This window comes from Salvia hispanica, chromosome 2, assembly GCF_029641045.1.
Source record: "Salvia hispanica isolate PSC_SH4W2 chromosome 2, Shi_PSC_v1, whole genome shotgun sequence".
In the NCBI taxonomy this organism is placed as follows: domain Eukaryota; kingdom Viridiplantae; phylum Streptophyta; class Magnoliopsida; order Lamiales; family Lamiaceae; genus Salvia; species Salvia hispanica.
In genome coordinates, this window is record NC_142693.1 from 10689529 (window position 1) to 10700890 (window position 11362).

Sequence of the window (11362 nt, forward strand, 5' to 3'; positions counted from 1 at the left end):
CTTGCACAGCCAAAGCAAAGGACCAACACGTGCATGCGTTGCCTGTCGGTCAATTGATTAGTGCCCGAGACTAAAGGTCTCGTATTCAAATCCATCATGATACGACCTTTAAATAATGTTAATTTATCAATAAAAAAAGTAATGGACCAACTCCAATTCAAAGTCCACGAGACTTGCCACAACATCAACCTATGACATGTTCCAAACTTAAGTAGCCATTGAATCAGTTGAATCACTAAATAGAAGTGACAAAACCGGTTTTGGATCAATCGAGATTAATTTGGTAATAGGCGAAAGTCAAGACGACTAAATATCATGCTAGTCAACTCAACAAAACGACGTATATCATGGAACTAAGATATGTCTAATCTACCAAACCAATCAAGTTTCTCAAGAGATTAATTAAAATCAGCCATCCATTATTAATCCATGACTATGTTGTAAAGGTAACACAAACTATATGCAACCCCACACTTCAAAAACAACATGAACAACAATGAAAAAGTTGAAAAGTACATTGAGCCAAACAAGAACAACAACTCACTAAGAAATAAAGAAACAAAACTAAATGCCATTCATGTTTTGCAAATACTTTAGTAAAAAGGGATCTTAATGAATTGGACAGGTTACATACAAACAACATCAAGAATTGAATCAAGTCATGTATGTATCAAGAAAACAATGCATCTCTACAAATTTGAAGTAGCATTAGCATTTGATACCCTTCTAAAAGCACAAGCGAGAAGGCTAAACCTGGACTTATTAGGGAGCCGCCGGGCTGCATTGCTCGTAGAAGGAGCATTGGCTATTGGGGGGAAGTCGGGCGCGTAATCAGTGGCTGTGGCAGCCTCCAGCACCTCAGGCTCCATCTCATCGGCATCCAAGCTCACAGACAGCGTCACCCTCCTCGCCCTCAGCCAATCCACGGCCTCACTCGTCACTCCCCTGCACTTCTTCACCTTGATCTTCACCAAATTAGGGCACCCAAACGCGAAAGCCTCAATCCCAGTATCCGTCACACGACATCCCTTGATGCAGAGCTTCTTTAAAGCTACGCACTTATCCGCAACACAAGTGATCTCAGCATCTCCAATGTTTTCACTTCCACACAGAGCCAATCTCTCCAATTTTTGGCAGTTCAACGCCATGGCCATTAAGCTTACGGAGCTCAGATTCACACCAATCAGCACTAATTCCACGAGATTCACGCTGTTCTTCGCAATGCCGATCAAACCTTCATCCCCAATTCGGTTAGTCCGCCACCCATCGATGTGGACTTTCCTCAAAACCCTACAATTCTCAGCAATGGATAAAATCCCATCGTTGGAGCAATCAGGCGCCTTCACCAAGTGAAAAACCTCCAAATTAGGGCACTTGGAAACCGCAAATAAACCGAAATCGCTCACCTGCAGCCTCTCCAGATGAATCTCTGATAAACAATTTTTCCTACTTGTGATGCTCTCCAGCATTCTATCCCAATCCCCCAAACACCTCAAAATCTTCAGTGTTTTCAAATTCTTCGATCCAACTATCAACGGACCGAAGCACTGACCGTTATAGAGCTCCTTGAGCGTAATTGATTTAAGCGCCGCCGCTTCAGCGCCGGAGCCGATCGGCTCCTCGGCGAATCCATCGTCGATTCCGCGCAATCGCTTCACGGAGAGCTCCTCCAGTGAGGAGCAGTTATCGAGGAGCGCGTTCATGCCTTTAGCCCCAAACATGCAGGATCCACAGGAGAATTTGCGGAGGAGCTTGCAATTGGTGGCTAGGGCTAGCATACCAGCATCAGAGATCTCGCGGCAGCTGCGGAGCTTGAGGCGCGTGAGGTTGGGGCAGCGGAGGGAGATCAAGGTTAAGGCGTCATCGTCTATGCTGACGGATTTCCGGTCACAGCGGAGGGCGAGCTTCGTGACGGAGTCGAATCTGGTGAAGATGGAGCTGAGTTGCGGGGCCACCTGCGCGGCGGCGTTCAGAGTGAGGCGGTGGCGGCTCTGCCCCTCCACGGCGAGCCAGCGGCGGCTAACCAGGGAGCAGGAGTTCCTGTCGCCGGAGCTGAGCGATTGGAACACGAGAGCCAAGCACTCGTCTGGGATCTCAGCTGTGTGGTCCAACAGCTGCCAATCGGCTTCGGGAGCAGCGACGGAGGTGCAGAGATGGATGTGGTGGGGGTGGGAGAGGTCAGGGACAGAATCGGGAGGATAGCCGTGGGTGGAGGGAGCTTGTCCCATTTCTTCGTAAAAGACACGCGCCGCCGCGTATAGAGCAAGTGAAGTGGAGAGAGAAAGTGGTGAAAACTGAGACCCAATTATTAGAGAAACAAACAATGGTATAAATTTGCAGGTGGGGCTCTTGAATTTGACCAGTCACAAAAAAGCTATCTGCGCGTGCGAGCCACGACCACACTCTCGCAAGTGGACTAGGGAATGCTGAGCTATAGTATTGTCTCCACTAAAATTATTTTGGAATATAGAAATAAAGCTGTGAAAAGAAGTCATGTCATTTCAGTTGGCAATTTAGGGCCTCCGTTCAAAAATGAAAATGGATAATGATTTGCCGCCACGTTAAAGCTGGCGCTGGCCATAAAATGGTTTAAGACCATCTCCAATGGTCGGCTAGTGACCGGCTAGCCAATTCGCGATACTGGCCGATCGGCTAGCCGAACCATTGGAGGCGGCCCGGCCAGAAATCGGCGAGCCGATCGGTGTGTGGGCTGGCCGATCGCTCAGCGCTGGCTGAAGCGCTAGCCGATGCGCTGGCCGCCACAATGGCGGCCCGATCGGCCAGCGCCCGAATTTTGTTTTTTTAAAAAAAAAAAAAAAAAAACCTATATAAACGCGATTTTCGTTTCATTTTCATTTACACCACTTGTTTTAACGAGTTTTCTCTCTCTCTAACTTTCTGTACAAGAGCATCATCGAGCGATGGATCACAACAACGAGGCCAGTCCAACGACGAGTGGATCTCAGACTCCCACGGTACCTGTGGGATCTGGATGGGGCCAAATGGACCCAGGGTTTAACGTCCCTTGGGGGCAGTTGATGGGGATGATGGCAGGTGCGTCGGGGGGGATGCAGGGGGGGAACCAGGGCGGTATGCCGTGGGGGATGTCGGGCGGGGGGCAGGGGAGCCAGGGTGGGGAGGTATGCCCCAGATGCAGCTCCAAATGCAACAGCAGATGCTGCAGCAGATGATGGGGATGATGTGGCAGGGAGGGATGCAGCACGGGGGGATGCATGGGTCACCGGGGGGGGACACGGTCTATCGTCCCTCTCTGGATTTTTTGACGGCTTCGTCTCACACGTCGACCCCAGTGGAGATGCAGTTCACTGGCGATGACCTTTTGTCATTGCATGACATGGGGATCGATCTCGGCGATCCGGACACTCCCGTTCCAGCGGGGCGGGCCGCGGCGAAGAAGAAGAAGAAGACGAGGGGGAAGGCCAAGGCGGTCGGCGAGTCGTCGCAGCCCATTGTTGACGACATCCCCGGCCGGAGGAAGTGGACGGAGGATGAGTACGCTGGGGTGGCCAGGGGGTGGTTGGAGGTGTGCGACGATCCTTGCGAACAACCAGCGGGTCGTCAACATGTGGGCGAAGATTAGAGCTGCCTACAGGAGGCATTGCCCGCACGGGAAGGACTTCAGCGGATAGGAGGTCCGGAAGGGGTGGAGCGCATCAGGGCCGCGGTCGGCCGTTTTTCGGCGTTGTACGCCAACACCCTCCGTCAGCTCACTAGTGGGCAGAATGAGGAGGACGCCCGGAGGATAGCCGAGAGTCAGTTCCCTTGGCGAGGACGTACAGGGAGTTCCACTTCTGGGAGTGCTTTTTGTTGCTGAAGGACTCCGAGAAGTTCCGTGCGGGGTGCGACGCTGGGTGGCCGAAGAAGCAGAGACTGAACTATACCAGCGACTATAGCGGCAGCAGCGGCGGATCTCACGGTCTCCCCCCGGATGCTGAGGAGTTTCCATCCCCTCCTTCATTTGCTGGTCGTCCCCGCCCGGTTGGACAGAAGCGGGCGCAACAAGCTGCGAGGGGCGGATCCCCCCTATCGCCCCGCGAGGTCTAGTCCTCCGCCCTCCCACCCGCCCCACTCGAGTACACACTCCATTCGCGTAACCAAACGCGGGCTCAGATGTACAAGGTCTTCCAAGATTGGAGGACCGCCACTGATCCCACGGAGAAGATGTTTCTTCACTCGATGCTCGAGAGCATGCGGGTTGATTTGGATGTCGCGAGGGCACGGCTAGGAGTTCCGACGTGGGCTCAGATACCACGGGTGACGGCAGCGGCAGCGGCGGCGGCGACGGCGAGGACGGCGGCGACGGCGATGAGGAGTAGAGCGTGGCGGGGCTAGTGTGTGGAAGCCCTTTTTTTAAAAAAAAATCATGTACTTTTTTTTTAAATCTTTGTACTTTTTTTGAATGGAATGGATTAATTTTCCCGTATATGTGTCGTAAATTTAATTCCGTAAATGTAGTATATTTTGAATTATTTTTATTGCGGCTGGCCTAAATCTGATGTGGCGGGTAGATTTTTAGTGCTGCTGACGTGGCAGTGAGAGAGAATGGCTAGCCTATTGCTGGCCTATTGCTGGCCTATTGCTGGCCTATTTAGCATTAGAGATGCTCTAATAGCATGAAAAACCGGTTCACTTAAAATTTCTGGTTTAGTATTAATTGGTTTTACTGTTATATCCTTTTCTTATTTGGGCGGAGGAATTGGGTGTTGTATACTCTTTCTCTTCCATTAATCATATTCATATTCTCCGGCAAGCATTTTCACGAAATGGAAGCATTTTCAGCTTCTTTAATCGTTCAAAATTGGGTTAAATCTATTGACCATTATAAAATTCACAGAATTGTTAACGGAGGATCAATTGTGATCCGATTTGAAATATATAGGACCAAAATCGTAAAATAGGTATATGTTCAGGACCAATTTTATCCTTTACTCTTTAAACTATGTACAAGTGGGACTCCTATTTCACTAAATTTTTTCATCCACTTTTCGTAACATTCTTAAAACCCGTGCCACTAAGAAATGGGACTTCCAATGGCAGATGGAGGGAGTATTAAATACCTAAGTACATAAGAATTCGTATACTAGGAAAAAGAATTCCTAGCCTGTAGGGGTGTCAAAACGGGTACCCGCGAACACAAGCAACCGATTTAACCTAAAAACCTAGTCTCGATACCCGTCCAACTACATATCAGGTAGTCCCAATACCCGAGTCGTGTATTCTGCACCCGAAGTTGCGAGTATCCGACCCGGATATGCCTAATTTTTATTTTAATTTTTGTTATTTGTGCATATAATATTTAATTGGCATATTTCCAAAATCCAAATTGGAATGCCATGAGTATAGATTCATGTGTGTGCTCCTATATACAAATAATATATGAATGTGTACTACTGTTGTATGCATAATATACTCCATCCGTTTTAAAAGAATACATATTTTGAGTTTGGTATGAGTTTTAATGCAAAATTAGTAAAGTAAGAAAGAGGTAGAGAATAAAAAATAATTAAAATATTATTAGTGAAGCATGAGTTCCATCTCATTAGAGATAAGAGTATTTTCAAAATTAGAAAATGCATAAGACAGACTAAAATAGAAAGTGTATAGTTTTGTGGGACGAAGGAAGTGTACTATATGTGTCTTGTATACTATCTACTATTAATACATATAATATAATCATGACTCATCATAAATCTCTACAAATAGAATGGAAAAATAAAACTGAAATAGAAGTTGTATTGTGTTGGAAAAACATAAAATGCAAGAAATAGAATGGAAAAAGAAAGAAATACACTCATGATCATTTGAACTCCAGGGTCGGCATGTGGGCGGTGCGGTGGACGCGGGTGGAAGGAGGAGGCGGATAGAATGGAAGAGAGAAGAGGAGATTTAGAAAATAAACCCTACCTAAACTAAAATGCTGAAATTAAATTAAAATTAAAAACTAAAAACCCTTAATCCTACAGTAATCTTGTGTATTGGGTATTTCGGATACCCTAGCAGGTATCGGGTAACCCAATACCCACAACATTGAAAATCATGATACCTGACCCTATCCCGTTTCCCGCTATTGTCGGGTAGTGGGGACCCGATACACAGTCGGGTTGGAAATTACCTTTTATCCATTTCGACACCCCATACCTTGGAAAAGCAAGGGAATCAAAATCTTAGAAAGTTGTACTACTTTCCGTATTTTTAGGATTCTGATTAATTATATATCTATTAAAAATAAACTAAAATAAATAATTATAATATATATTTTTGTACATGGGAGTTTTGACAAGATGTATTATTATGCACATAAAAATATAATTTTTCATTATTTTAATAGCAACTGCAAATTCCAACACTATTCTTATGATGCGATAGCCAAACTTTGCTCCTATATATTTGTACTTATTTCTCTTTACCATTTGTAGTGATTATGAACTGGACTCATATTCGCGGACGGATCAAAATAAAAAACGGGACTCTATTCCTGAATAGAGGGAGTACATGCCTAATATTCTCCCATTCCCAAAAAAATGAAACGTTTTCCTTTTTGAGTTGTACGTCCTAAAATGAAAATAACATTCTCTCTACCTTTTTCACTATCTTAGTTTATTCTTTCTTCATTAATTCACAAAACAACCCTACATAAAATCTCGTGTTGAAAAAGAAATGTTTCATACTCTCTGTCTCTAATATACAGACAACATATGAAACGACACAGGTTGTTAAAGTAAGAGACAAATAAAAAGAAAAAGTGATTGACGTATCATAGTGGAGATTGTTCTGCATCAAAATATGCTAGTGCCCTGTACCTTATCTCACTCCAATTAATTTGCATTATTAATTGTTTTGATTTCAGGTAATTGTAAATTTAAAATTGCAAATGTGACAAAGCAAAACTTTCCTCTGGGCTATACCTCTTCTACTCATCCTCTGTCCTCTGCTAACTTTTGCCCTTGCTTGGCACTTGCCCCTCCACTGAGATGGTCGCTTTTCCATCTCAAAACCTTGCACCTCTCATTCAGTCGGCATTTCAATGTTTCAGCAGCAAACTTGAAATGAAATTGAAATTAGAATGAGAATGAAATGAGTTTCTATTTATAGAGTTTGGGATTTGGAATAAAAATAAAAAAAGTTCGAACCCCTCCACCCTATAATGCAACATTATCATAATAATTTATGTATACATGAACAAATCCTTGTACATAATCTTTCTTTACATAATAATTAAATCACAAATTTATCAGCAAATCATGCATGAATAACATGCTCAGGCAAAATAAATCTTTTGCATAAATGCGATCTATTTTCTGTTTAGAGTATCTTTAGCGGAATCAAGGGTAGGGACGACAGAGGCTGCGGCATTTGACAAAATGCCGCCGCTAGTTTTTGAGGCAGGAGCCTTTTGGTGGTGCACCGCGTGCACAACTTGCACATGTCTAACCGGATCTTGCCCTTGCCCTGCGGATGCATAAAAATCCACTGTCTCCGCCTTTTTCATTTGCCTCTGTGCACCACCATCCCCAGATTCCTAAAATTGACAATAAAAATTAAAAATCTCTAGGATTATAAGGTTATGAAATAGAAAAGAAAAAAGAATACCATGTTTGTTGATGCATTCATGATTGTTTTTGCTGGTTGTTTAATCTTGTTTGGATGATTTATAGTAAATTAATATAGCTGTGTAATTTATATATTTTGGAATGTTTGTGACCGATGTTTTTGGTAGAAGTGGCCGTGTCCTCATAGAAAGTACCTGGCTCCGATCTAATCGCAAAAAAGGCTACATTCCCTCGGTCATTTTACAAATAAATAAATCTAAAGGAATACATTCGTTGTTATATTATCAACGCAAGGTGTATCCCGAGCAATTTTAAAGCTTCGTATTTCCGTGTGCTAATGAAAAAATGGTATCCCAATTTTCCCAATTTTCCCAATTTTCCCAATTGGCCTATACTCTCAGTCCACAAAATGTTGTCCATGTTTGACTCGGTGCGAATTTTAAAAAATGTAAAAAAAAATGAGTGAAAAAAATAGTGGAATGTAGGCCCCACATTTATATATTAGTTTTATAATAGAATGTGATTGTAATGAATTAGTGGAAAGTGAAGTCCATTTACCAAATATGGGAAAAAAAAGCCAAGTGGACAACATTTCACAGATAGACCTAAATGACAAAACTAGACAACATTTCACAGATAGACCTAAATGACAAAACTAGACAATATTTCATGGATGGAGGGAGTAATTAATAATAGACAAAAAGGACAAAATTGTTGGTTTTTTTTTATTTAACTGTGGTACAAAGATACTGGGCGTAATACAACTCAATTGAAGAATGAAGATAAAAGTACAATAAATTGAAATGAAATAACAAAATAATAATCGAAACTGTAAACCGCAAATAAGTTGTAAGCCGAGTCAAAGAGTCATCTTTCTGCAAGACGAGATACGCCCCGGTAGTGCTCTCGGATTGACGTGTCGTCCCCAAAGATAAAACGACTTCGTCTTGTTCGTTGCAGCACCGCAGACGGAACAAGCTCCGGCGAACTAGATAATGGCGAAGACAGAGCTTCGATGGAAGACTATGCAGAGAGAGGGAGAGAGCTTATGCAAATGATATGTTTTGTTTTCTTGTGTAGAGAATGCAATAGATGCATGTCTATTTATAGGCCAAATCCACTCATTGGGCATTGATGGTGTCAACGGCCATTATGTGTATCATAATGGCTGGACTGTAACAGTCGGAGGTTACAAGCCGTTACGGGAGCTAGAGGAGACTGATGCATCAGGAAACGCTACATGACGGGGTTCATCGTGAACTTTTGGTCACACGATGCGTCGGGGTCCATCGGGTACCTTTTGTCATCGGCTATGCATCGGGGTCCGTCGTGGACCTTTTGGCACCCGCTATGCGTCGGGTCCATCGTGGACCTTTTGACACATGGCACCCAGTAGACGGGGGTCACAGGTCACGGGACACGATGCATTGAGCACGTGGTGCACTGAGCGTGGCTCGCGGCTTGTGACGAGGCAACGTGCACGCGTGGGCTCTACTGCCCATCTTAGTCCACTATAATTATTACACGTAATAATTCATCTTAGTAAATATATGTTTAATAAGGTTCTCTCCACCAATGTGGGATAATTAACTCTTTTAATTAGTCCATTTGTTTTATCCCATAGCTCATTTATAGTTCACAATTGTGACAACCTTTAATTCATAATTTCTCACTCACCGAGAATCGGTTTAGAGAAAATGAATATACCACGGTCATCTACTCCGAAAGTAGATCGTCGCTATTGCATTTAATTTTACAAAATTAAATGTCTCATCACATTTATTATTATTGGTCAAAGTCCATTGACCAAACACGATTCCAACAAAAATTCTAGTATCAGAGTAAAATAAAGTACTAATTCGCAGTTGGAAAAAAATAACTATGCCATTTTATGCGGAATAAAGCTACTAGCATATAATATTTTAAATAATATTACTACCTTTGCAGGACTTCCGGTTTGCAGGACGTCTACGATTAGAAGAATTGGTTCACTTCTACTATAAATAGGTTCCACATTTTACTAACTCATTCAACTCACATTTTATATCATAACACTAATATATACTCCCTCCGTTCCACATAATTTTATCCACTTTGACCCGACACGAGTTTTAAGAAATTTATTGGAAAGTGAGTTGAAAAAGTTGGTGGGATGTGGGTCCTACCTACTTTTAAAGTATTAGTTTTATAATAAAATGTGAGTAGGAATGAGTTAGTGGAATATGTGGTCCACTACCAAAAATGGTAAAAGTGAACTGTATAAAATTATGTGGGACGGCCCAAAGTAGAATACTGGGTAAAATTATGTGGGACGGAGGGAGTATAAATGTGTCTCACATTCCACTTTTTTTTTCTATCAACTTTCTACTCCCTCCATCCCAAAAAGATTGTCCCAGATTATTTTTGGCACTCGTTTTGCAAAAATAATAATAAATAGGTAAAGTTGATAGAGAGTAAAATAAGAGAAAGAATAATGGAGGTAAGACTATTCTCTACATTATTCTCTCTTTTACTTTACTCTCTCTCTCTACTTTAACTATTCATTACTCCCTCCGTCCCAGCTAAGATGACACATTCCTTGGCCGACACGAGATTTTAGGAGTTATTTATTAATGTGTTTAATTGGAAAGAGAAAATGTGCGTGTAAGTATTAAAATAGATAGAGAAAGAAATATGAATATTTTAATAAGAGTGAGAAAAAGTGGTTGGGTGTATTAATTGGAGAAAGAAAGTTTCCAGAAAAGGAAATGTGGCAGCTTAGTTGGAACAAACTAAAAAGGAAATCGTGTCATCTTAAGTGGGATGGAGAGAGTATTATTTTTGTTAAACGAGTGTGAAAAAGGAAATGGGACAATCTACTTTCTACTCCCTCCATCACTAATTAGGTAAAAAAAAAAAGTTTGACGGTTAAATTTAATGTTAATTCTGGATCAAAATATATTGTTTGGCACCAAATGATGACACACTTAATGTATAAGACCAAATATTTTTAGAGCAAATGTAGTTACCAAATTTGGACTTATGTCTTCTTTCTACCACACTCCAACTTTATCGGTTTCACTTAAAACTCATATCTTCCCCAAAGTCTCTATTTTTATAAGACGGAGGAGAGTATTGTCACAAAATCTTGTGGATATATGGCATAATACAAGTGTACTTTATCTAAAAGATACGTATGAACATATGAACATTGTCTGCTAAGAAGCATTTGGTAATTATGTTAGAGCAAGTTAAGAGCTTTTATATGGCCTTAAATTTAATCCTATGTTTATTACGCATCTTAATCTAGGGAATGACCCGTGCTATTTTAATGGCCCGAGAAAGTCCATCTTGAACCATATATGTATTAGCCTAAGAAATTAATTCGCCATTTTGGTAAGTTAGACTAATAGCTTTGCAAGTTGAACCTAGGAAGTGAGATGAAAGTACTTATCTTTCTCACTCTCTATTTAAGAAGATAGACGTATTATTGAAGTTATTTAGGTCGACATAAAAATTATATTTTATCTTTTGCACCAAAAACGAATTAGGGTTAATAAATTTTAAACTGAACTGTCAAACAGACACAAATGTGTACGTTGATGATATTTCCTACCAAGATTGAAGGGTGAATTTAATAAATAGTCAATAACCAATACGATTTATTCTTTTTAACTTTTATAAAGCAAAAAATCATATTACAAAGTCTTGGGGAGTACAAAAAATATATATATTTAATTAACGATTATTTATTTGAACGAAAGATAAATAAATTTTAAGGCCACCGATGAAGAGAATGTAAAAGAGAAACA

General features: G+C 41.7%; 1 long non-coding RNA gene and 1 pseudogene across 1 annotated transcript; both read right to left on the reverse strand.

Moving 5' to 3' along the window:
- Positions 1-551: 551 nt before the first annotated feature.
- LOC125202598 (F-box protein SKIP2 pseudogene) lies at positions 552-2361 on the reverse strand (annotated as a pseudogene).
- Positions 2362-7173: 4812 nt separating this feature from the next.
- Positions 7174-7784, reverse strand: LOC148931552 (uncharacterized). The gene is made up of 2 exons (XR_016135022.1): positions 7612-7784; positions 7174-7540 (listed from the first exon to the last, which is right to left on the reverse strand). It is a non-coding gene; the product is annotated as an uncharacterized LOC148931552 (long non-coding RNA).
- Between the last annotated feature and the right edge of the window lie 3578 nt (positions 7785-11362).